Source organism: Sminthopsis crassicaudata, chromosome 2, assembly GCF_048593235.1.
Source record: "Sminthopsis crassicaudata isolate SCR6 chromosome 2, ASM4859323v1, whole genome shotgun sequence".
Classification (NCBI taxonomy): Eukaryota; Metazoa; Chordata; class Mammalia; order Dasyuromorphia; family Dasyuridae; genus Sminthopsis; species Sminthopsis crassicaudata.
This window is the reverse complement of record NC_133618.1, coordinates 205,216,266-205,241,969: the sequence shown is the minus strand read 5'-3', so window position 1 is coordinate 205,241,969 and position 25,704 is coordinate 205,216,266. Positions and strand designations below refer to the sequence as shown.

General features: G+C 33.6%; 1 long non-coding RNA gene across 1 annotated transcript; it reads right to left on the bottom strand.

Annotated features, from left to right (window-relative positions):
* Nucleotides 1–6,064: 6,064 nt before the first annotated feature.
* LOC141555319 (uncharacterized) lies at nt 6,065–22,027 on the bottom strand. Its single transcript, XR_012486150.1, has 4 exons — nt 21,542–22,027; nt 17,954–18,008; nt 15,662–15,746; nt 6,065–7,437 (listed from the first exon to the last, which is right to left on the bottom strand). It is a non-coding gene; the product is annotated as an uncharacterized LOC141555319 (long non-coding RNA).
* Between the last annotated feature and the right edge of the window lie 3,677 nt (nt 22,028–25,704).

Genomic DNA, 25,704 nt, shown 5'->3' with positions numbered 1-25,704 from the left:
TTTCATATTTTTCATATTTCATGACACACTTTTAATAAAAAAGCACATTCTTTTCTAATCTTTACCTTTTTGATCCCTATTTAGTGCAAAGTATTTTTCTCCTAGATCTTCAGAATTTCCAACTTTTATTCCAACTAAATTTTATTTGCTTCAGTTTTTAAAGTTACTTGTTTTCTTTCATTCAACTTTTCAATCCAGTTTCTTTCTTTTCACATGTACTCCTTTTCCTTCTCCCCAATTTGGAAAGCTCTTAAGGGAGACAGCTCTAATTAAATAACTGCTTTGCATCAGTTTTGGGGGGAGGGGGAAAACCTGTATCTTTTGGAGAAAACTTGTTGGGTAATGTACCAATTATTTTTAAATATTTGAAGAGCAATCATTTGGTGGACAAATTGGGCTGGGACTCTTCAAGGTCTTAGAGAAGAGAGTTGGGACAAGTGTGCTTCAATTTCAGAGGAAGAGATTTTGTTTCAGCATAGCAAAAGAGAAAAAAAAAAGGCAGAATACATGATAACTATGTTAGCGTTGGGTCAGAAGGACCTTAGTTCAAATCTTTTCTCTGAAATATATTAGCTGAATAACCATTAGCAAATCATTTAGTCTTTTAATTTGAAACCACTGTTACTGACAAGTTGCTGAGTAGAACTCCTGGAGGGAATTTCCATACTGGGCATTCCTCACACTAATGAAATCTCAGGCCAGAACCTAACCACTTTAACAGTTAATTCCATCTAAAAAAAAAAAAAACTGATGAAGTGGAGACCACCTAGTAAGGGCAACCAAAAGAGTCTCTATGCCATAACTTCGCATTTAAAGAAGTTAGGGATGTTAAGAGAAACTTTTAAAAGGCAATAAAAGCGGGGGCAGCTAGGTGGCACAGTGGATAGAGCACCAGCCTTGACTTTAGGAGGACCCAAATCTGGTCTCAGACACTTAACACTTCCTAGCTGTGTGACCCTGGGCAAGTCACTTAACCCCAGCCTCAGGGGAAAAAAAGCAATAAAAGCCATCTTTAAATATTTGAAGGACTGTTTTGCAGTAAGCGATAAAAGATTTATTCTGCTTGAATTTTAAATTAATCTTGAGTCAAGTAATTTTATCAAACTTCTTACAAATATAATCCTGTTGATTTCTGAAATTGCTAGGAAAAAAACTTCACTTGTAATTTGCAAAATTAAAACTTTAATCAGGTTAGATACTTTCTCCTCCATCTCTTGGTAGTACTATAAATCTGTGACATCACCGTAGATAAATAATGGCAGACGTAGGAGAAATTAGTCGAAATTTTATTGGTGTGAAGAGAGAAATTTAGGTTTGAGTGAGAAAACCAATCAAAAATAATTTGTCTATGAAGAACAGACTGGAACAAGCAAGTAACTAAGCTTCCAAAAATTAAATGGATTGTCACTAGAAGTATGATGGACTTATTTTTGTGAAGCAAAGATAGATCATAGAAGGAATTCTTGTTGAAATGGGTAAATGGTCTGGATTCTCTTCCAATCATGTGAATTTATGAGAATAGAAGGCTTCCTTATGAAGTAGTGAATCCCTCATAACTGAAAACATTCAAGAAGAGGCTTGGTTGATTACTTCTTAGGATAATTGTAAAGGGCACTTGTAATCAAGCACAGGTTTGCCTTAGAACTCAAGATCCTCTTCTGTTAATGCTTTTATTCCTGATATAGAGTAGCTTACAGGTATAAGAAGAAGAAAAATTTGTAATCAGTTACTCTTCAATTCTTTACCAAAGAGATTCCAGAAAACATTCCAAAACTAGCATAAATCATCCACCATTTTGTTATCCAAATTCTTTTTCCCCATTAGTGTGCATTAAGAATTGACTCCATCAAAATTTCGAGTAATGATCAATCTTTCTCCTAGAGGGATTTGACTTACTTATGATTTACTTCTTTAGAGTTTATTTAGACCTTAACATAGTTTTATAAGCTTTTGAATGTCAGTTCTTGTTGCCTTTATTCCACCACAGCTGATTTTTTTTTTTTTAACAATAGCAGCTTTGTTACTTGATTTTTCCATTCTGCTTCCAGCAAGGCAGATTAGTTGGAGTGCAATAAGAAAGCTCCCAGAATACTTCCTTTCCTAGTATATTTGTAAAACAACAGAGATTAGGGAGAGAGAGGCCTAGTCCCACCTTGCTAAGGGGTAGGAGGAACCTTCCATACCTTCAGCTGCCATCAGTCATGGCTACAATTCATTCTCTCCTCTTCAGTCACTTCCTCCACAACTTCTTGGCGAACTGTATTGCTGCCTTTCCTTACATTATATTTCTGGGACTGTGAACCATGATCATAGCAACTCTACCATTGATCCTAGGTTTGTGTCATTTTGCTCTTCTCTGACCCTATTCACCATCTCTAACTCAGTGGAACAAAGTTATGCTCCCTTACTATGATAACCCTGTGTGTATTGTTTTCTTCATTAGAAGAGAATCAGGACTGTCTTTGCTTTTGTACTTGTGAATTTAGCACAGTGCTTGACACATAGTAAACACTTAGTAAGAGCTTTTTAAAATTCATTTTTCACTTTCTGAGCTCAAAATAAAGAAAGAAATAAATGAAAGGTGAGGCTTTATTATGAATTTTTGCTTTACAGTCAAGTTTGTTGGAAGCCACCTACATTGAGGTTTCTAGTTCTTATGAGTTGTTTCTTGCTAATGCTTGTCAATATACATTTCTCTCCCCCCCCCCCCAGTAACTTCATCTTGTTGATGATTCAAATTCATTTTGATTCTATAACTTTTGATGTGTCTTTTATTTAACCCATTCATTATTCCTAGTACTACTATATCTTTTACAAGTGACATTTGTTTCTTTGTAGGACTTTTATTTTATCTTCATTGTGGTTTGAGTTGAACCATTTCTCATCATTTGTCAAAATATCTTTGAATTCTAATCACATTTTGCTTTATCAGTTCTGAGATTATGAAAATTTCTTTACAAAAGCCTTCACATTCTGATAAAACTTATTTCAGAGGTAAAATATTTTGACTTTTACAGCAGGTAATTTTTAAATAATATTAGAAGGGTTATTATTGCTTGAAAGTGAATGAATTTTTTGTTTTTATTCTGGATTTCTTTTATACTCTCCATGTTTTTATTATCCTGTGAACTAAGTTGGTATGCTAAAGCATGTGTAAAATATCAGTATGTTTAATTTTATTCTTTTTCTTTCTCTTATCAATGAACTCATAAGTCTACTGCCTTCCTCTGACCTTAATGCTGTTTTGGTTACTAAGTAATTTGTTTCTTTCTACATCTGACCTTATCAGTGTTTTTAATGTATTTTCTTTTTTTAATTAATTATTTTTCAATGAAAATTTGCCTTCTATCCTTACTTCTACAGTGATACTCTTCTTCCTCTACCAATAAAGGAAAACCTCCCAACACTTTAGTAGAAACACACATAGTCAAGCAAAACTAAAATCCTACAGTGACTATCTTAAAAAAAAAAAAAAAAAAAACTTTCATAGTTGTTTGTCTTTACAACATTGTTGTCATTGTATGTAAAATACCATTTATTACTTAACCCTGGGCAGTAATTTCATTTGTGAATGCCCTAGCCTTACTCCTTGGTATTTTATATTGCTAGTCTTTCCTAATTCCTAGGGTGTCAGAGAATCCTTTGGCCACTGACCTTTGCAGTGTCAACTAACTTTAACCCCACTCACCTCCACTGAGACCTTCAGAGGTCTCAGACTACGATTTCTTGAATCATATTTTAATAACCGATAGCACGCTCAATAACAGCCCTGTGCAAACTTAAAGTCTTTATTATACCTGTATATTATGTATTTTGATTACACTCACTTTGATATTGGTTCAAGACTAGTTCAAAACTATTTTTAGTTTTCCCAGATTTCTCTGAAACCATCCCCTTCTTCATGTCTCATAGCATTTTAGTATTCAATCACATTGACAATACCATACTTTGTACAGCCATTCCCCAATCAACAGCATGTCTTCAATTTCCAAGTCTTTTATTATAATTTTAACATTATTTTTTAAAAATTGAGCTCCAGACTCTTTTATTCATTAAAAATGTAAACCATATGGTACCCCTTATTCATATAAAGTCATATAAAACATTTCTATATTAGTCACGTTGCTCCCCAACTCCTCCCCAATGAATATAAACTGAAAAAAATATACTTCAGTCTGCATTCAGAACTTAACAGTTCTCTTCGGAGATGGATAACAATTTATCATGAGTGAGTACTTTGGAATTGTCTTAGATCATTGTATTGATCGGAGTAGCTAAATCTTTCATAGTTGAGCATACTACAATGTTGCTGTCAATGTGTACAATATACCACTACAATGTATACAAAATTGTCTTGGTTCTTCTCACTTTACTTTACTTCAGCTCTTATAGTGTTTAATAGCATATTGTATTCCATCACAGTCATGTATCATAACTTGTTTAGCCATTCCCCAACTGATAATTCCCCTTAATTTCTAATTCTTTGCCAGCCCAAAAGTAACCAAAATAAACTTTTTGGTACATCTTTAGAGTTTGTTTTACTTAGGACTAATGTTGTCCTTCATCTATTTCTCCTCTTATTCCTCCCAACTCTTTACTTCTCCCCTTTCCCTCCGAGTTTTTTCCTCTATTGATTGAAATATATTCCTGGACTCAACTCTTATGTGGGTGAAGTTCAGATGTCATTTGCTCTCCCCTTTCTAGGGGACACTCATATGTACTCTGATTATACAAGATAATTTTTCCTTCCTTTCTCTTTTCTTTCCCTCCCTTTCTATTCTCTTTTAAAGATCATCAAAACATAGAACTATTCCTAATCCTTCTTTTTCATTTGTCTCTATCATAACCATTGATCATATCCTTTTATTGTTATGTAGTTTATCCTGTAGTTTCTTATTATTTGTTTGCTGATATTTACCTTTAATTTTTTTTTACTTCTATGTTTGCATCTCAGAATTTATATATAATTCTGGTCTTTTCATCAGAAATACTTAAACGTCCTATATTTCATTAGAAGTTCAACACCTCCCCTCCCCCCAAGTCTAAAATATAACTGTTTTTCTGAATGAGTTATTTTTTGTTGTAAATCTATATATTTTGCCTTTCAGATAATTACATTCAAAATTCTTTGCTTTTTTAATAGTGATAGCTCCTAAATCATATGTGATCATAGCTGTGGTTCCTTGGTATTTGAATTCTTTCTGTCCGGCAGCTTGAATATTACTTGCATCTTGGCTGTGACATTCCTGGGAGGTATAATTTTGGGAATTCAGCAGGTTACTCTTGAATTCTTTCTGTTTCTAAGAGATCCAGGCAGTTTTCTTTTATGATTTTTTTTTTGGAATATGATGCCTGGGCTCTGTTTCTAGTCATATGTTTCAGGTATACAATGATCATTCAACATTCTTTCCTTCATCTCTTCCATGTTAATTGTTTTTGCTATGGAACATTTTCTTTTATTTTTTCAAACTTTTTACTTTGTTTTAATATTTCTTTTTACTTTGTAGATTCATTATCTTATAGATAGTTTGTTGTAATTTTTCAGGGAATTTGTTGCTAGGGTAGTGTTTTGCATCTCTTTTGCCAACCTGCTTATTGCTCCCTGCTAAGTTGTACAAAGCTTAGACCTTCTTCTACTCCCTAGTGCCCCTAAATATAAGTCCCTTCTTGGATCTGTGACCCTTTACTGAGTAGTAACAGCTTCTAGGGTGACCCACATGAGATCAAGACTTCTTTGTGCCTTTGTGCTCTTCTTGCCATAGTATGTAGCTTCTCCCTGCCCTGAAATATTCTGGTAGTTCCTAAGTCCCATTTCCAGGATACTCAGACTTCTGTATCTCTTTTTGCCAGCCTTGGCATGAGAAAATGATTCACTGTGGTTTTTTTTTAAAGTTTCCCAATGAAGATTCAGTCTGGAACATTTTATCTTTGTAGTGGTGATGTTGACCTTCTTAAGTTTTCTTTATTTTTTGTCATAACTTCTTTTTATTTTTTTATTATATATTTTTTATAATATCCCTTGTATTCATTTTTCCAAATTATCCCCTCCTCCCTCCCCCCGATGACAGGCAGTCCCATACATTTTACATGTGTTACAATATAACCTAGATACAATACATGTGTGTAAATACCATTTTCTTGTTGCACAATAAGCATTAGATTCCGAAGGTACATGTCATAACTTCTGAAGGCAGGCGAGCAGGCAGCAAGCATTTAAGCACTTGCCTTGCACTGTACTAATTGCAAGCAAAGGAAAGACAGCTCTTGCCCTCAAAGAAGCATACATCCTAATGGGAAAAGAATGCATTTAAAAAAAGGAATAAAAAGCTGAAGTGCAAAGAGGTGAGAAGGCACAGAAGTGAAATCTAAGGAGCTAGGAGCACAACTTAAATGACAATGAAGAATGGCCAGGCTGAGCCCATTCTTATAATACAGACCTCTGCCTTTTTTGGGAAGAAGATTGATATCCTGGCAGAGAGAAGGATGTTTTGGGGTGAGAAGGCTCAGACCTGAATTCTGATGACAGAGTCCAGAGACTTTGAATCACAGCGAGGAAGGGAATATATATGTAGGAACAATAAGTAACCTTCATTTCATTTCATTAATTATCATGTTTATATTAGTGCTTGTCTATCTCCTCCTACAAATCCTTTCCGGTGTCTATCCAGAGTTATGGGAACCTACTTGAATGAAAACGTTTTCTAAGTATTTAATATATGTAGTGCTGTGTGATGAGAACATAAATAAAGCATGAAGAGGTATCTGCTCTCAAGAAGCTTGTGTTCTAATATGGAAAGATAATATGTATTGGAAGCTTCAGCTACAAGTCAGATGGAAAGGTTCATTGATATTTAGGTGTAAGAGCAAAGCAGAAGGTGATACAACTTCCTTAATATTTTATTCGTTCCTGACCTTGAGCCATTCAACCATGCCAAAGACTTGGGTGCAGTCTCACACACACACACACACACACACACACACACACACACACACACACACAGCTGTTATTGGGGAAACAGAAGCCATCCATGTTGCATCTCTGCAGGAGTTAACTTTCTGTTGTGATGATTGAGGGAGTCACAGAACACAGTACAGTGTTCTGGAGGCACTGTATTTTCACAATTATTGGGATTGTGGTAGTGACTTGCCTTGCCAGGGCCCTGCTGCCTCTGATCTCTAAGAGTGCTTTGTTGCTCAGTGAGTCTGTCTTGCCTATCCATAGGCACTGTTGTTGGGAAATTCCTGGCTCCTGCTCCAGAGATTGCTTCCCTTATGACAGCTGCATGAGGGTAGGCTGGAAGTCAGTCCTTATTGGAGAGTGAAGGGTGGCTGACCAGGCTGTGCTGCTTTTTTTTTCTCAGGCCTTTAATCAGTAGTTTCTGATGAGCCCCTTTTTTCCAAGAGTTCTCCTCAATGCTGGCCATACGTCTTGTCTATCTAAATGGATGTAGAAGGCGGTTCAGTGGTCATGTGGATGGTGTGAACATAAACTTATCAGTTGCCCTCACTTTCTTTATATGACTAACTTCCTTAACTTCCTTTTCAGTTGTCCATCCTCCCTGATGGAATCTTTTATGCCACTTGTCCTGTACAGTGGGGGGGGGGGGGGGGAGGCTGGTATTTTTCTCTTTTTTGTTCTATTACAGTTTACTCATGCCTACCACATGATTCTCCATTGCCCTTTGGCTGAACTGTAAGTTTTAATTCTTCAGACAAGGTGGCATTTCATGACTTACAGCCATACAGCACAGGAATAATATTGATATTTAAAAGTTGGGTTTTTATTTCAAAGGAAACAGGAAAGGAAGTAAATTCCAGTGACTCCTTGTTGTTTCTAGTGTCACATATAAACTTTTCCATTTGACATTTACATTCTTTTTTTTTTCCCCCCCTGAGGCTGGGGTTAAGTGACTTGCCCAGGGTCACACAGCTAAGAAGTGTTAAGTGTCTGAGACCACATTTGAACTCGGGTCCTCCTGAATTCAGGGCTGGTGCTCTATCTACTGCGCCACTTAGCTGCCCCCTCCATTTGACATTTAAAGCTCTTCACAACCTGTCCCTTCCCTACCTTTCTAGTCTTCTCACATTTTTCATTCCATCTGTACAGGCCGCCTTGGTTCTCTACATCAGGACACTCTGATCTTCGTCTCTTTGCATTTCCTGTCCCTGATGCTTGGAGTGTACTTCTTCCTCACTTCTGCCTTTTGGAATCTCTGATTTCCTTCAAGACTAAGTTCCAGTACCATCTTTTTTTCATGAAGGCTTCTCAAGTCTCTCTAGCTTCTCAGAGGTCCCTCCTGAAACTCTTCTGTATATATCCCGTATATATTTATAGTTGTACATGTTATCTCCCTTATTTGGATATTAGTAGGGGCTATTTCATTTTGTCTGCTTATCAAAGACAAAAGTGAAATAGAGGCAGTTTGGTGGCACTGGGTCTGGATTTTAGAAGACTGAAGTTCAAATGAGGCCTCAGACATTTACTAACTGTGAACCTGAGCAAGTTGTTTAACCTCTGTTTGTCTTGATTTCCTCATCTGTAAAATGGGGATAATTATAGCACCTATCTTCAAGGGTTGTTGCAAAGATCAAATAAGATACTAATAAAATGCTTACAGGTAGTAAGCACTATATAATGTCAGCAACTATTAGTAGTATCATGAATGCTGATCAGAGTGCTTTGTACATAGTAAACATTTAGATATTTGTAGATGGACTGACAAAGGCATTAAAAAGATTGTACAGCTTCTCAAATATAATCCTAAAAATTATCCTTTTCTTATCAGTTCTAGTCCTGATTCATTGTTTATCTGCACTGTCTATACAAACCAGCTATATGTTGTCTATATAAAAAAACCCATAGATATGTCAAGCTCTCCAGCAGGAATCTCTGGAAATTCACCCATGTAGTGCATCTGAACTACATAAAAATGTAATTGAGAAATGTTTAACAAGATAAAAAGGGAGCCAAAAGGGCAGAGTAAGACAGGAACTTCCTTAGTGCTCCCAAAGTCCCTTACAGACATCTTTAAAATAATGCCTCAAAATGAATTCTACAATGGCAGAACCAACCAAAGAATGCGGTGAAACAATTTTCCAGGCCAAACCATTTAGAAAGTAGAGAGAGGAAAGGTCTGTTTCCCTTAGGGGAGAAGAAGGTAATGTAGGCAGATGGCCCAATCAAGTCCGTAGAAAGCCATATCACAGCCAATAAGCAGTGAGTGCCTGTGCACAGGGAGGAGCCAGTAGTGAGGCCCCCATCCCCTTTTCGTTGGGTCAAGCCAGCAGCTAGTCCCAGCAGCCGGCAGAAGGCAGCAGGAGAGTCCCTGCCCAGCAAGCTGGTACAGGCCTTGGGGCAACTGAGTCATCAGTAGGAACTTCCAAAGCTCTCAGCCTACAGATGGTAGTCGGACAACAAGCCAGAAGGAGATTACAGGAGACACCTTGATGGCACAGGGTGCAGGACTCTTGCATTGCCCGAATGGGAATCTTGGTCACAGACCTGGGTCACAGTTCCAAGGTGAAAAGGGGCTTTATACACTATAAAGTGTACAGCCACAGAGGAATGAGGATCCTGGCCACAGTTACAGAGTAGAGAAGGTTTGTGATCATTCATAGACCAGAGCATAGGAGAGAAGAGCAGTGAACACACTTCTCCTTAGATCATATAACATTGGAAGAACTGAAAACTCACAGGCTCCAGAGTTAGCTCTGAAAACAGCAATATGAAAACCCCTATGCTTGAGACAGTTCCCTCTTCAGCCTTTAAGTTGAACTCAACTTTTAACAGTCAAGAAACAGGGGAAAAAATGAGCAGCCCTTCCTCCCCCAACAAAAAACAAAAACAAAAAATCACCAAACTATAAAACAAAACAACAGAAACTTGGTCATAGAAAGTTATTATGGTGACAAAGAAAATCAAAACAAATTCAGAAGAAAACAATAGTGAAATGGGTTCAGATCCAAAAAAGAACTAAGAGAGCTCAAAAGGGGTTTTAAAAACTAAATAATAGAGGAAATGAGAGTGATGCAGGACTATCATGAAAAAAGTGTTAGCAGCTTCATAAAAGAAACACAAAGTGGAAAAGGGTATACAAAAATTCACTGAAAAAAAAAGTAGAATTGGCCAAATGATAAGAGATACAAAAATTCATGAAAAAAAAACAAAACAAAACTTGAAAAGAATTGACCAAAAGAAAAAAGAATTACAAAACTCACTGATGAAAATCATTCCTTAAAAAATAGAATGTGGCACGTGAAAGCTAATGACTCCACAAGAGTATGTAAAAACGGTATTCTTAAATTGGAAGTGAAAATAAGAGGTGAGGGAAGGGGGGGAGGCATTGCTGGATATTTAGTTTACACTTAACCAGAACTGGCTCAAAGAGGGAATAACATACATTCAGTTGATATAGAAATCGATTTTATCCTTATGGAAATAAGAAAGAGGAATAAAAAAGGAAGAGGACTGATAGAAGGGAGGATTAGGAGACCCATTGGTCAGAAAAGAAACAATAGTGAGAAAGGGCAGGAGAGACGAGAGAGGAAAGGAGGGAGAGAGGGAAGGAGGGAGAAGTTGGAGAGAGGGGAATAAAATGGCAGGAAATACCCAATAATCATAACTGTGAATATGAATAGGATTAACTTATAAAACAGAAGCAGATAGTGGAGTGCATTAAAAATGGAATCCTACAATATGTTGTTTATAAGAAACATTTGAAGCAGAGAGATGCACAGTCGAGATAAGAGGCTGAAGCAGAATCTCTTATGCTTCAGCTGGTTAAAAAAAAAAAAAGCAGGGATAGCAATCATGATCTCAGAGCAAAAACAAAAATAGATCTAATTAAAAGAAATAAGGGAAACTACATCTTGCATAGATAATGAAGTAATAGTAATACTGAACAAATATGCACCAAATAATATAGCATCCACATTTTTAAAGAAGTTAAATTAACTACTGGAGATAATTTTTTAAAAGTTTGCTTGAACTCTAGAAAAAAATTGATTGGGAATAGAAAGGAATATTCCTTTTTCCTCAGTGATATATGGCACCTACACAAAAACTGACCATGTATTAAGGTATAAAACTCTTAAATGCAGAAAAGTGAAATGCATCCTTTTCAGATCATACTGGGAAAAAAGTACATTTAAGAAAGGGCCATGGAAAGATAATTGAAATTAAATAATCATAAAGAATAAGTGGGTCAAAAAATAAATCATAAAAGCAATAATTTAATTGACTGTGACAACAGTGAAACTACCAAGACATATGGGATGCAGCCAAAGCCAAAGCTAGGGAAAAAATATCTCCAAACACATCAATAAAGTAGAGAGAGCAGATCAGTGAAAAAGAACAATTTAAAATCTTCAATTAAAAACCAAATTTGAAATTCTGAAAATTAAAGAAGAAATTAATAAAATTATAAGAGAACTATTGAGCTAATAACCATAGGAGCTGGTTTTGTGGGGGGGGAAATTAGATAAACCACTAGTTAATTTAATTTAAAAAATAAATTTGCCAGTATCAGAATGGAAAAGGTTCAATTTACTGCAAATGAAGATAGAATTAAAGTAAGAGCTATTTTGTCCAATTATATCCCCACAAAGATGACAATCTAAGAGAAATGGATGAATATTTACAAAAATATAAATTGTTCAGATTAATAAGAGAAAATAGAATGCTTAACCCCATCATAGAAAAAGAAATTGACAATCCGTCAATGAATTCCCTAGGGAAAAACAAATCTCCAAGAATAGATGGGTTTACAAGTGAATTCTACCAAACATATAAAGAACATTCAATTCAATACTATATAAATTATTTGGAAAAATAGAAAAATTCCTTTTTTAGCACAAATACATTGCTGATTCTTAAGCCATGATGAAACTGGAGAAAGAAAACTGTCAACTGACTTTCTTAATGAATGTTGATGCAAAAATTTGAATAAAATACTAACAAGAAGATTGCAAAAATATAAAGATCACTATGACTACATGAGATTTGTACCAGGAATGCAGGAAAATTATCCAAAGCAATAATAAAACTAACAGAAATCATATGATTATTTCAATAGATGCAGAAAAAAAGCTTTTGACAAACTGCAGCACCCGTTCCTATTAAAAACACTAGAGAACATAGGAATAAATAGAGCTTTCCTTAAAATAAGTAATATCTAAAATCATCAGCAAGCATTATCTGTAGTGGGAATGAACTAGAAGCCTTCTTCCATAAAATCAAGGGTGAATTTAACATGTTCATTATCATCTCTATTATTCATTATTGACCTAGAAATGCAGAATTTATGCAAAAAAAAATTAGTAATCATGGTCTCAGACAAAATTAGAGTTAGAATAGATTTAACCAAAAGCGAAAAATGGGGAACCTAATATATGTTAGTCATATTAATAATATTATTTTAAGTTATTAGATGGTATAAGGTTGGAATATTGGCTGTGGTAATGAGGTGATAGAGTTAGAAAAATATGGAAGGACTGTGGAAGATGTTATCCAGTTTCAGAGGAACAGGAGAAAAATTATAGGATAGTTTTACATACATGTGCATGTATGTATTTGTGTATATATGTATATAATTATTCAGATCTATATGCATGTACATATATATGTGTATGAGAATGTGTGTATATATAATGCACATATACACACAAAACAAAAATGACAATTCTCCCTAATTTAATTTACTTAGTGAGATGTCAGTCAAATTACCAAAAAATTAATTTGTAGAGCTAGGGGAAAAAAAATTTCATTTGGAAGAACAAAAGATTAAGAACAATCAAGGAAATTAATTGGGAAAATATGTGAAGAAAGGTGTTTTAGCCATAGTAGATCTTAAACTGTACTATAGCACTGTATCAAATCATCAAAATTAATCTGGTGCTAACTAAGAAAAAGAGTGGTAGATTAATGAAGTACAATAGGTATGCAATACACAATTGTAAATGACCATAGTAACTATTTGATAAACCCAAAGGTCCAAATACTTGGGACAAGAAGTATTTGACAAAATTTTACTACTAGAAAAACTATAAAATAGTTTGGCAGAAACTAGGTATAGACCAACATTTCATACTATATAGCAATATAAGCTCAAAATGGATATAGGATTTAGATAAAATGATTCAAAAAGCAAATTAGGATAGCATGGAATAATTTGCTTGTCAGATCTATGAATAAGAAAAGATATATGACCAAACAAGATCTAGAATCACTGGATAGAAAATGGATAATTTTGATTATATTAAATCTGAAGGTTTTTGCACAAGCAAAACCAATTCAGTCAAATTTAGAAGGAAAACAAAGCTAGAAAAAAAATTTTAACAGCAAACATCTCTATTAAAAGCCTTATTTCTCAAATATATAGAGAATTGAGTCAAATGTATAGGAATATAAGTCATTTCCCAGTTGATAAATATTCAAAGGATATAAACATGATGTTTTCAGAAGAAATCAAAGCTGATTTTAAGAAGATGGAAAAAATTCTTCAAATCATTGTTGATTAAAAAAATGCAAAATAAAACAACTCGGGGACTACTACATACCCTCAAACTGGCTACTATGACAAACAGAAAATGATAAATATTGGAATGAATGTGGGAAAATTAGAACACTAATGCATTGTGGGTAGAACTATGAACTGATCCAACCATTCTGGAAGATGATTGAAACTGTGCCCAAAGAGCTATAAAACTGCACTTCCTTTGACCCCAACAATACTACTATTAGGTATCCTAATGAAATAAAAAAGAAAAGAACCTTAAAAGTGTGAGTTATTTTAATGGTGGCAAAGAATTAGAAATTGAGAGCATAGTCATCAATTGAGAAATAGCTGAACAAGTGATATATGATTATAATACAATATTATTGTGTTGAAAGAAATGATGAGCAAAATGATTTTAGAAAAACTTGGAGAGAATTACATGAAGTAGAAGTGAAGTAAGTAGAACTAGGAAAACATTGTACCCAGCAACTGCAATATTTTATAATAAATGACCATGAATGACTTAGCTATTCTTAATAATATAATGATCCAAAATAATTCTAAAGAACTCATAATGAAAAATGCTACTTGCTTCCAGAGAAAGAACTGATAGTCTGAATGTAGATTTAAGCATACTGTTTTTCTCTTTTTTGTGTTTTTTTGTCTTTATTTTCTTTTATAACATGAGTAATATGGAAATATTTTTTCATGATTGTATACATATAACATCAAATTATGAACTATCTCAGAAGAAATATTAGAGGTAGGGAAGGAGTGAATTTTAAAAGTCAAAAATTTTTAAAAAGCAAGTGTTAAAAGTTGTTTTTATGTTCAATAAGGAAAAATATTTTAAAAAATAAATTAATATGACAGATAATATTAATTTATAGTTTTCTAATACTATAGGTTATAGACTTTGCTGTTTGGGTTTGATAACACTGGGGCTCTGGAAAATTGTACCACTTGGGTTTTCCTCAGTGTATTCTTAGGCCATATTCTTTTGAGTTGTTATGAATCTAAATTAGAAGTTTCTACAAGTTATTGAGTTTAATGGGTTAATTCAATCAGTACAATGGCATCTGCGAAAAGAAACCTTTATGATCTCTGGATAACCCATCTTCCATTTGGATTCTGTATGGTACATTTCACAGAAATGCTAACCTTGTTTTGTGTCTTGCTTGTTATTAATCAGAGAGTTGTTAAATTTTTTATTTCCCTTTTTATCTTTCAAAAAACAATATAAGATTGTTTTATCTTTCTAAATTTGAAAAATTTTTATTTTTAGATCCTTATTTCCTTTTACCTACTTCTTTTCCTTTTTCCAACTGAGAAAGCAAGAAAAAATGAACCCCCTATTTATATGTATAGTTTAAAAAAGGCTCAATCTGAGACCATTCTTTTTCTATTATGAGGTGGGCAACATGTTTCATATTGTTTCTTATGGAATTGAGGTTGGTCATTGTGTTGATTGTAATTCCTAAGTCAGAAACTTTATATGATTTTGATATGTATGAGAAATACCTTTTAGGTGACATTTTGTGCCAAGAATAACCAAATGCTTTTTTGATAGAAAATGTACAATAAAAATAGTGGAATCTTCTGTCTTTTGCATCTTTCAATTATTTCTGTGGCTGTAAGAATATGGTCTGTAAAAGTCTATCCCTTTCTTTGGCAAGGCAATTGGGTTTACTTATTCCTTTTCTGTACTTTAATTAAAGTATTCTCTTAGTATGTATGTAGAATATTCTCATAAAAATTTTTAAGGAATGTAAAAATAAATGTTGATAGGTATTTAAATTTTCTCAGTTTCTCTTTTTTTTTTTTTTTTTTTTTGGTAACAATTTTATTATTACCTCCAAGCAGTTTTTATCCTCTATTTCAGATATCTGGAAGATGTCCCTCAGTGCTATCAGAATTTTGTTAATTCTAGCATGAACTTTATGTATACTTAATGTGGTCTAGTTGCTCTTATTATATTTTTTTCCTAATAACTTTTCTACTTCCTCATTCAGCAAATGAGAGACTCTGATGTTGGAGTTCAGTGTGATGACTTTCTTGTGACTAATGGCTAAAAAAATTTTTTGTTAAAAGAATTTCACAATATTTGTTTTAAGTGTCTCTCACTAAAAAATTAAAATTTCAGTAACTTGTTTACTCCTTCATACCTCAACATGTATGTGGTGATCCTCTTCTTATTTTTTAAAAGTTCTTAAGAAATGGTGATAATCTTGCTGTAAGCTTTGCCAGAAGCTATGTTTAAAAACAGAAGGAAAGAAAATATTAGGCTGGAACAGTGACCATTAGTTATTTGAGAATAAAGAACTCAATACCAAATATGTATGACTATTGAAAGTGAAAGAGAGAAAACAAATATCTGTGAAAACATATGGAAAACTGAAGGGGAAAAAATGTGGCCTAGTTGCATCTTGCTTTGAATATATGCCACTGAACATCACTGGATCTCATTTCCCTCATTTCTAAAATTTGAAGATGTTTAAAGAATATTTTCTGCTTCCCCCCAAGTCTTCTTTTCAAATAAAAACTCCTTAATTCTGTAGTATTTAGCATAATATGTATTTATATTACATTATCATATATTTTATTGATTAATATTTAGTATAATATTGTTTCAAGATCTTTTATTACCTAACTAAACATTTTGTAGATTAATTTCAGTTTATAGTTTTCTTCAAATGTGGTACTTAGATGTAAATAAATTTGTCTTGATGTATTTGACTAGAGATAAATATTGTTATAGCAGTTACTTTTGGAAGTAACTTTTCCATGGACTACGTTGAGTATTCAGCCCTAAATCTCATTCACTTGAACTGTTATACCAACTATGTCTCTTTTCTTATTTTTTTTTAATTCAAGTGAAGGACTTTACATTTTTTCCATTCTAAATTTTAACTTTTTGAATCATAATTTTAAAAACATATATATAGTAATAGTGTCAGATTTGTCAGCTGTCACCAGGCTTTTCATTTGCTTCTGTGACTGGAGAAAGTAATACACTCTTTTGCCTGGTCCGATATTTACTTATATTATCTAAATTTAATGGGTCCTTATTACTACAAAGCAATACTTATAGTCCTTATTTGATTCTTTATCCTACTACCCACAGCAACTATTTAAAATCATCTTCTTGCCTCCCACATCATCACCCCACCTTCTCAGAAGAGGACTTTGCTAATACTTTATTTAAAAAAAAAAAAAAGGAGAGGACATTTACCATGATCACTTCGACAACTATTCTTTACCCTATATTTTAAATTATCTTGAAACACCTCAAATTCTTCTCCTTTGTTCCAGTTTGATGAAGAAATAAGCCTCCTCACTAAAGTTAGCATTTCTTTTGTTCTCTGTGCCTATAATCACCCCCTCTCTTTTATCTTTAAGCTATCCCTTTTGGCTTATTTCTTGCTGTCTACCATCATAACCATCTCTTTCACTCTAAAAAAAAAAAAAAAAAAAAAAAAAAAAAGCCTTTAATTTTATCCCAGTATCCTACAGGTTTCCTTCTTTTCACAACAAAACCCCCAGACTGCTGTAAAACAGCTTGCATGCATTGTCTCTACTTTCTTACTTTTTAGCTATTTATATTTTGGTTTCTGATCTCATCATTCAACTGAAACTATTCTTCAAAGTTGCCTATAACCTCTTAATTGTCAAATATGACATTTTCTCAATCATTTTCCTTTTGATCTCTCTGAAACACTTGATATTGATTGCCCTTTCTTCCTAGATGCTTGATGACATTTAATATTATTAAATATTAATGTCATCTGTTAGGCCTCCTCACAATGAGAATTTCCCCTGGCCCTTTTTTTTCTCTCTCTATTCTTGTTTACCTCATCAGCATACATACATAAGTAATTGTCATCTCTGTGCTGATGACAATCATCTAAATACCCTGCCCTAGTCTCTCTTCTGAGCGTTAGTTACAGTGGTTACAAAATCTCACCACAACCTTGGGCAGCATTCTTCCATGACTGAATGTAACAGCTGAAAGAATTGGCATATACTGGTGGAGACACACACCTAGGAAACCCATATAGCCGAAGGTGGTCAAAGTAGCACTGCATGGATCTGGTTGGTATCTTTTGATATCCTTCTATTGCTTCCACTTGACATAGCTTTACCACAGGCAGGTTACTTTCTAGAACTCCCCAGACTTACTCCTCTCAGACCCTTAGCTCGATTCCTCAGCTGGGCTGTCTAGACCTGCTCTCTAATAGGACTTGCTTTTCATATGACACAAGTTGCTCTGTAGCAAATTGTCATTGCCAATATATGGATGTCTGAGATACAAAATGGGGGGAGAAGAGTAAAGGGCAGAACAATTACCTCAATTTTTGAGTTCTTCACTTATAGCTGGCCTTCCCTCCTTTTGACTGCTGGGAGATGATTCCTTGGAACTTATTTATACCTTTTAAAAACTTTAGGGAGTGGCTTACCCTTCAGTCAATCCTACAGTTCCACTGAGTTTATTAAGAGAGTTCTTCATGCCTCCTAAAGATATAAAGAGGGAGGGGAAAGAAAACATACATTTATTACACATTTATTATGTCCCAGATAATGAATTAAGCCCTTTATAAATATTTTTTTCAGTTGATCATCTCAACAACCTTGGGGGTAGGCACTATTATAATCTCCATTTTTACAGTGGAAGAAATTGAGGCAGGTTAAATGATTTATCCAGGGCCAGTTATTCAGTATCTGAGACAGGAGTTGAACTTGGGTCCTCCTGATTCCAGATCTAGCACACTCTCCACTGTACCATTTAACTGCCTTAGACAGATGATAAAGAAGTGTATACCCGTCTTTACACTTCTGTTATCTTGGTCAATCAACATTCAAAGGAACACACTCTTTGCAAGGTGAAAATCGACTATTAAAAAGTCTAAATGAGCTAAACTTTTATATCCCATTGTATCTGCTACCTGCTCATTCACTTTGTGAATGAGTTGGGGGAGAGAGAGGAAAAAGATGATTCATTTTATCAGAGGTCCATTGAGCAACCCTTTGTTATACTTCTATTTATTTTGTATGTATATGCATATTCATATATATATATATATATGTGTGATTTTCCCCCAATAAAAGATAAGTTTAACTTTTATTTTAATATTGCTAGTACCTAGCACAGTGCCTGGCACATAATAGGTGCTTAATAAATGCTTATTTATTGGTTAAGATATTGGCTAAGACCATGCCAATGACACGTCCTTACCATGTTCTAGGAGAGACCTTCTTCCAGATTGGATCTGGGAGTTAGTTGGAAAAACTTGATGGCCTTACAGTTCTTTTGAGTCAGATTACATAGTATAATTCTTTCAAGAAGAATCATCATTCTTCATCAATATTACTCATATATAAATGGAAGTAGAATAGCATAGAAGTAATACATTATATGAATGATTCTTGAATTATGCCACTGTTTTCCTATTCATATACAACTGAATGTTAACATAAACAAAAAGATTGCAATTTCTCTGAGAAAGTAAGATTTTTACAAATTGTTATTGAAGTTCACAGAATGTGTTGCAATGTGTTTCTGCAGAGGGCTTAGTACTTCAAGATCATCTGGCTGTTCTTGTGCTGGTGTGTCCTTACGTACAACCTCTAAGCTAATGTCAGTCCATTTCATGACTACACACACCTAGGTTTGATCAGCTTCTTTTCTTTAAGCAGGTGATCAAGAAGCAAACTTGAGATGGATGTATCAGGTGGCAACATTGAGTTCCGGAAGATTTGAAGGTCTTGTGAGACCTTCAAATGCCAGTAGGTACACAGTTCCTGGAATGACAGTGCCTTACAGAAGGAGCAGCATCTGCTTCAGAGAGTTCAGCTACTAACAAAAGAAGGACTGACCTAACATGGCCTTTTTTCCACAGAATTCTGGGAGTGATCATAGAGTGCTTGGTGCTGAGATGAAATGTGAAATTTCCAATTAGCAGTACTGCAAAACTGCTTCATGATCTGGTGAGAACTATATTAGCTTCCCAACCAATTGTAACCATAGTTATTGTAGTTATAAATTGTTACTAAGGTCTGTTAATTCATATTATTATTCCTTCATGCTTATATTCCTTCTTTCTGTGTAGGAATAAATTACTTGACCCATATCTGATTCATTTTATACATTGAATACCTCTTTTGCTTTCTTCTTGGAAAGACTCAGACAGGAGCCATATCTCAAATTGCATTTACCATCATCTGTGAGGGGTTGTAATCAAGCCAATGAGTCTGAAACTGGAGAACATGCACCCCATAATTAGAGGTCAGCCTTCCCCAGGAATTAACCTTGTCATTACGATTGTTTTATTACTACTTAGATGAGAGAACAAGTAACCTAGCTCTTGACCTCCCAACATAACTGGTGATGTATGTCAGTGTAAGTGGGTAGAATTTCCATGGGTGAAACACCATATAGTTGGAAATAATAAGGCAAAAAGAAAAAGGTAAGCTTACTACAATTGAAGTGTGTGGCACAGTGGAAAGAACCTTGGATTTGGAATCAAAATAATTGGCTGCCAAATCCCATCCCTGATACTTATTACTTACATAACTTAAGACAGATTGCTTATTTTCTCCAGGCTTCACTTCCCTTATCTCTAAGATGAGAGGACGAGTAGGCTCTAAATTCTTGCTTTAATGATTGAATCACAATAATTTCTGAAATCAATCATTATTTTTATTTCTTCATAGTCATAAATAGTCTTTGTTATCCCAACTTGACCTTTTGAGATTAATATCAGAGAGGATAACTTTTTTCCTCTTACCAAATATCCCTTGGTGCTAAGAATAGATAAAATAGTCAAGTATAGGATTTCTTTATTTTTCTTTTGAAAATATATTTTATTAATAACTTTTTTCCTATATCACCTAAATTTTCCTGTATATTCCTCCCTCTTCTCACCTGTCAGAGAGCCATCTCCCACAATAAGGAATATTTTAAAAGTAAGGATGAGAAAAGAAAATTGGCAAAATATATTATTAAATTTAAATTTTATATATGTGTGTGTGAAAATATATGCAATGTTCCATAACCATGGACCATCTATATTTTCTCATTTCTGTGATATCAGGTTTATTTTTCATGATTTTGCAACATTGTCTTTTGATTTTTTTATGATTGCTGTGTTGTTATAATCATTGTATATGTTGTTTTCTTGGCTTTACTAACTTCATTCAGCACTAGTACATGTAAGTGTTTCTTAAATATAGTATTTCTTATGGTTGTTATTTTTCTCCTTCTTTAGATGTTATCTTTATGCATTGATCTTTTGCACTTTAGAATCGTGGGGAACTGTTCTGCCTGCTACATTAATAAATTATATGTTCTTCTCATGTTTAGTTCAATATTTTACTTCCCTTGGCCATTTATCGGATGTTAATCCACTAGTTAAATCATCAGAAAAAACAAGATCCTAGATTTCAGAACTGTACCAAAAGGGAAGGGAAGAATTTTAATTGAAAGTCCCTGAAATTAAGTTCATATATTTCTTTAGGGTAGGAACCCTAAATCTACATATTTGATTGTGAATAATCTTTTGTTGTGTTGCTTCTTCACTTTGTTTGGAAATGCCACTTAAAATTTCTATTCCTACAGCAGCAAAATAGATAGAAAAAATAGAATTTGGTAGCCTCTTTATCATATGTTGTCACCATCTCTTTTTTGCATGTAGCTGCCAGGGAGAAATGTTTTCTTCTCTTTTACCAATAACTTGGCCATGGAAACTCAGAAAACTTGGGCTCTTGCCTATCGTCAAGAAGATAAAAGCTTTACACACATAACACACACACAGTTAAAGTATATAAAAATCTTCAATATGTACTATTTTGGAATGCAAATCAGCATAAGATTCAGAATTCAAGTTTCTTCACATTATATATGCATATATATATATATATATATATATATATACATATATATATATATATATATATATATATATATATATATAGAGAGAGAGAGAGAGAGAGAGAGAGAGAGAGAGAGAGAGAGGGGGGGGGGGGAGGACTATGATATAAAAACTTACCTATCCTTTCTGTGTATAATTTTATGAGCAGCATTTTCAGAACCCTTGTCCTTTTATATACTTGATGCAAATGTTTTCAAGACCTTCTTGCTTTTCTAAATTTTCCCTCTGAGTGTAATGAGTTTCTCAATGTATGGGGAAGGTTGGTTTATTAAAGCCTGCAAAGAAAAAAAGAAGGATGCTGCTAACTAACATCTGTCTATTGGATTGACTTAACTTGATCCAGGGGTAGCTGTGTGGTACAATGGATAGAGCATCAGGTCTGAACTCAAAAAGAGTCATTTCCTGAGTTCATATTGCACTTAAAACTAGCTGTGTGATCCTGGGAAAGTAACTTAGCCTTTATTGCCTCAGTTGCCTGATCTACAAAATGAACTGGAGAAGAAAATGTCGAAAAGCTTCAATATCTTTACCAAGAAAATCCCAAATGAGGTCATGAAGACAGGACTGAAAGGACTAAAGAACAAATTTGATGCAGCCAGAGCCATTAACTGAGCAATGTAACTTACAAGTGACATATGACTTACATTTATAATTTACATATAAAAATCATTCTGATCCCTTTACTGGTCAAGTCATTTAGAGAGTCAATGACTCTCTAAGGTCATATATATTCTTCCTACTGTCTATTTAGCCATACAGCTGTAAGAATTTAAGTTAGAGAGAATATCATATGTAACACTTAAGGAGTTTGGATTAGAGGTAAGGCAATGTGGTACAAAGAACATTGGATCTGAGTAAGTGAGAAGATGTGTGCTCAACCATTTTGTTATTTTCTGTACATCTCTGAACAGGCCATTTAGCTCCTTAGCCTCAGTGTTTTCCACTGTAAAATAAGGGATTGAACTAGATGACCTATCTAAGGCCAATTATAGCCCTAAAATTTTGATCCTGTGATTTTACCATGCTAAAATTAAGTATTGCCACAGAAGATGAGTGTTAAATAACTTTTCTGCTTTGGATTTGAAATTCCAACACTTTTAGTCCTCTGGACAATAAATATGTATAGACTTTGTAATAGATTTCTCATTTCACATTGTCATAAAATTCTACATGGAATTCAAACTTAATTTCACAAATCATGTGTGTGTGTGTGTGTGTGTGTGTGTGTAGTAACTGAACATTTTTTGGAGTTGAGTATTTTCTGGATTTTAAAAATACAGATAACATGACAGGAACCTTTTCATTCATGCTATATAAGAGTATATATATCAAAGTCCCTTTCAGACTTAGACTGGCTACATTTGTCTGTGAAAGACTAGAAATGAGGAGAAGATAAGAGATAGTGACCTTGTCTCCAGGTCTTAGCTTATACTTGGTTCTTTTCTCTTTCTATTTATTTCCATAGGAGAATGAAAGGGGAGAGTAAGATTTGAAAACTAGAGAGTCCTAAGCCCCAGAGTTCTTTAGGAGTTTAGGGACAATAACTATTAACTTGGTATGTAGTCTTTGGAGATTACAAAATGGAAAGAATATAGGATTCTCATCATAACTTAGCATGAAATATCTGACAGACTCAAGTCTTGGACCTGGAAGAGGAATCTAAAGAAAATGCTAAACCTGAAATCACCAACTAATCTAGGGAAGGTCTTGTTCTTTGTTCTAAAGAGGTTGGTTCCCTGTGTGATATGTAAAGACTAAAAGGAAAAGACAGGTATGTTTTTTTGTTAGTCCTAGGTCAAAACTTTTCCTAAAAATCCTACAACCAAAAAAAACCAACAACCCCCAAACTCAAAACCACAAGTTTTGTCTAAGCTAAAAGTTATTTAATGGGTTTCTTTCTCAATTTTAAAAAATAATTTGTAAGAATGTTCATACTAATTCATAGCTCCACCAACAATGTATTAGTGTTCCTGCTTTTCTACCCCAATAATGAATATATCTGAATTTGGCAATTGGTCAATTTGTTGGGTGTGAGGTGAAACCTCAGAGTTATTTTAATGTGCAATTCTTTATTATTATTAATTATTTGAAGCATGCTTGCATATAATTTTTTAATTATTTGCAATTCTCCTCTGAGAATTCTTTGTTACCTATCTATTGGATAATAGCTTTTAGACATTGTTGTCTGTATGTCATATATTAGAAATACTTGGTACAATTTTTCCCATTTGACTGTTTATTTTATTATAGATGTATTAATTTTGTTTGTGCAAAAGTTTCCAGTTTTCTACAATTAAAATTATCTATTTTATATAATTGTCTCTTGCTTGCTTAAGAATTCAATCCCTATCCTTAACTGTGAAAGGCATGTGATCTGTTTCGCTTTTAATATTTCATGGGATAATCTTTAATATTCAGGTCCCAAGTGCATCTGGAATTTCTTGTGAAATATGTTGCAAGATGTCAGTCTAAACCTAATTTCTGTCAGAACACTTTCCAGTTTTCCCAAGCAGTTTTTATCAAATAGGGAAATTTTTGGCAGGTTATTTATGTCTTCACATTATTGAATATTGGTTTACTGAGTTCAGTTATTTTTGGTTCTACCTTTTCGTTTGTTTTTTATGTATTTTTCTTTTTTTAACCACTACTAACTGGTTTGAGATCTATAGGTGTTTTTTTCCCTTTCATTCCTATCTGGTTTCAATGTACCTCTTGATAGTCTAGATCTTGGTAAATTTTGTTGTTTTGTAAAGCTTTACATAAAATATAGTTTTAGCAATTAAATTGTTATAGCACTAAGGTGGTAAATTAGCTTTTTGAAATATTATCATTTTTCTTATATTAGCATGTCCTACCCATTAGTTTCAAGTACTCCATTATCTGTTTAAGATGTTCTTTGTATCTTTAAGGAATACCTTGTAATTGAACCTATAGAGATAATTGAGTTTAATTTGGTAGATTGATTCCCAAATATTTTATCCATTTGATATTTATATTGAATATAACTTCTCATTCTATTATTGTTTCCTAGATTTTTAATTATATAGAAATGCTGTTGATTGGTTTTAGCTTGTAGACTGCAACTTTCCTGAAGTTATTATCTCAGTATCTTTGCTGATTTCCTAGGACTTAATAATATGAAGTAAATGATCGTGTTGTCAACTAATAGGGGTAGTTATCTTATTTTTGTCTCTATACCTTTAATTTCAATCTCTTAACGCTATTGATAGCATTTCTAGAATTGTCAATAATGATAAAAGGGAGCATTCTTGCTTTAATCCTTTATTTACTTTGGAAAGCTATGTTTTATTGCATGTAAAACTTGCTTTTGGTTTGGACCGATAATTTAAAATATATTCAATAGGATTCCTTATAAATATTAGGGTTTTATATATCATAAATGAGTTAATTTGAGATAATTGTGTGATTCTGGATATTTTCAGTTTTAATAAGTTATGTTGATTTTTTTCCTAACACCTATTTTCCTAATGCTGAACCATCCATATTGTTACATATCTTTAAAGGTGTATGTTTTTTCTTCTGAATACTCCTCCATGTGTATCTCATACATTTGGTGTGTTATTATTTTTTATACATGATAATTGTTCTATGATCTGTTTTAGATTCATTCATTTAGTTTTTTTTTTCAATTAACAAGGTCTTTCCCATCTCCTTTCCAATTGGAGATAGTGGTGAATGTGTATAGTCAAGCAAAACAAAGTCTCATATTAACCATTTAAAAAAAAAATGTGTATCCCATTCTATATCATCTCTTGGTCATGAAGTAGGTATCATGTGTCCTTTGTCCTCTGAAATCCTGGCTGATCACTGTACTAATTAGAATTCTTAAATCTTTAAAAAAAATTGTTCATCTTTACAATGCTGTTATAGTGTAGGTATTATATGTATGTATGTGTGTATACATATACACATATATACATATTTCTTAGTTTTGCTTATTTCATTCTGCAGCAGTTCATATAAGCCTGCCTAGGTTCTCTGAAACCATCTCTTTCAACATGTCTCATAACAGTTTAACATTATATTTGTATACCATAATTAGTTCAGCTATTCCACAATTGATAGGCACTCCTAAATTTTAATTTCTCTGCTCCTACTAAAGAACCACTATAAGTATATACATATACATACAAACAGAAATAGAATGTGTATGCACATATCTGTACATGTATACATATTTGTGTGTCAAGTACAAAATAGGATCTTTTCCTCTTTTATTGGAAGGATGATTGCCTAAATGGTATATAAATAAACTGCTA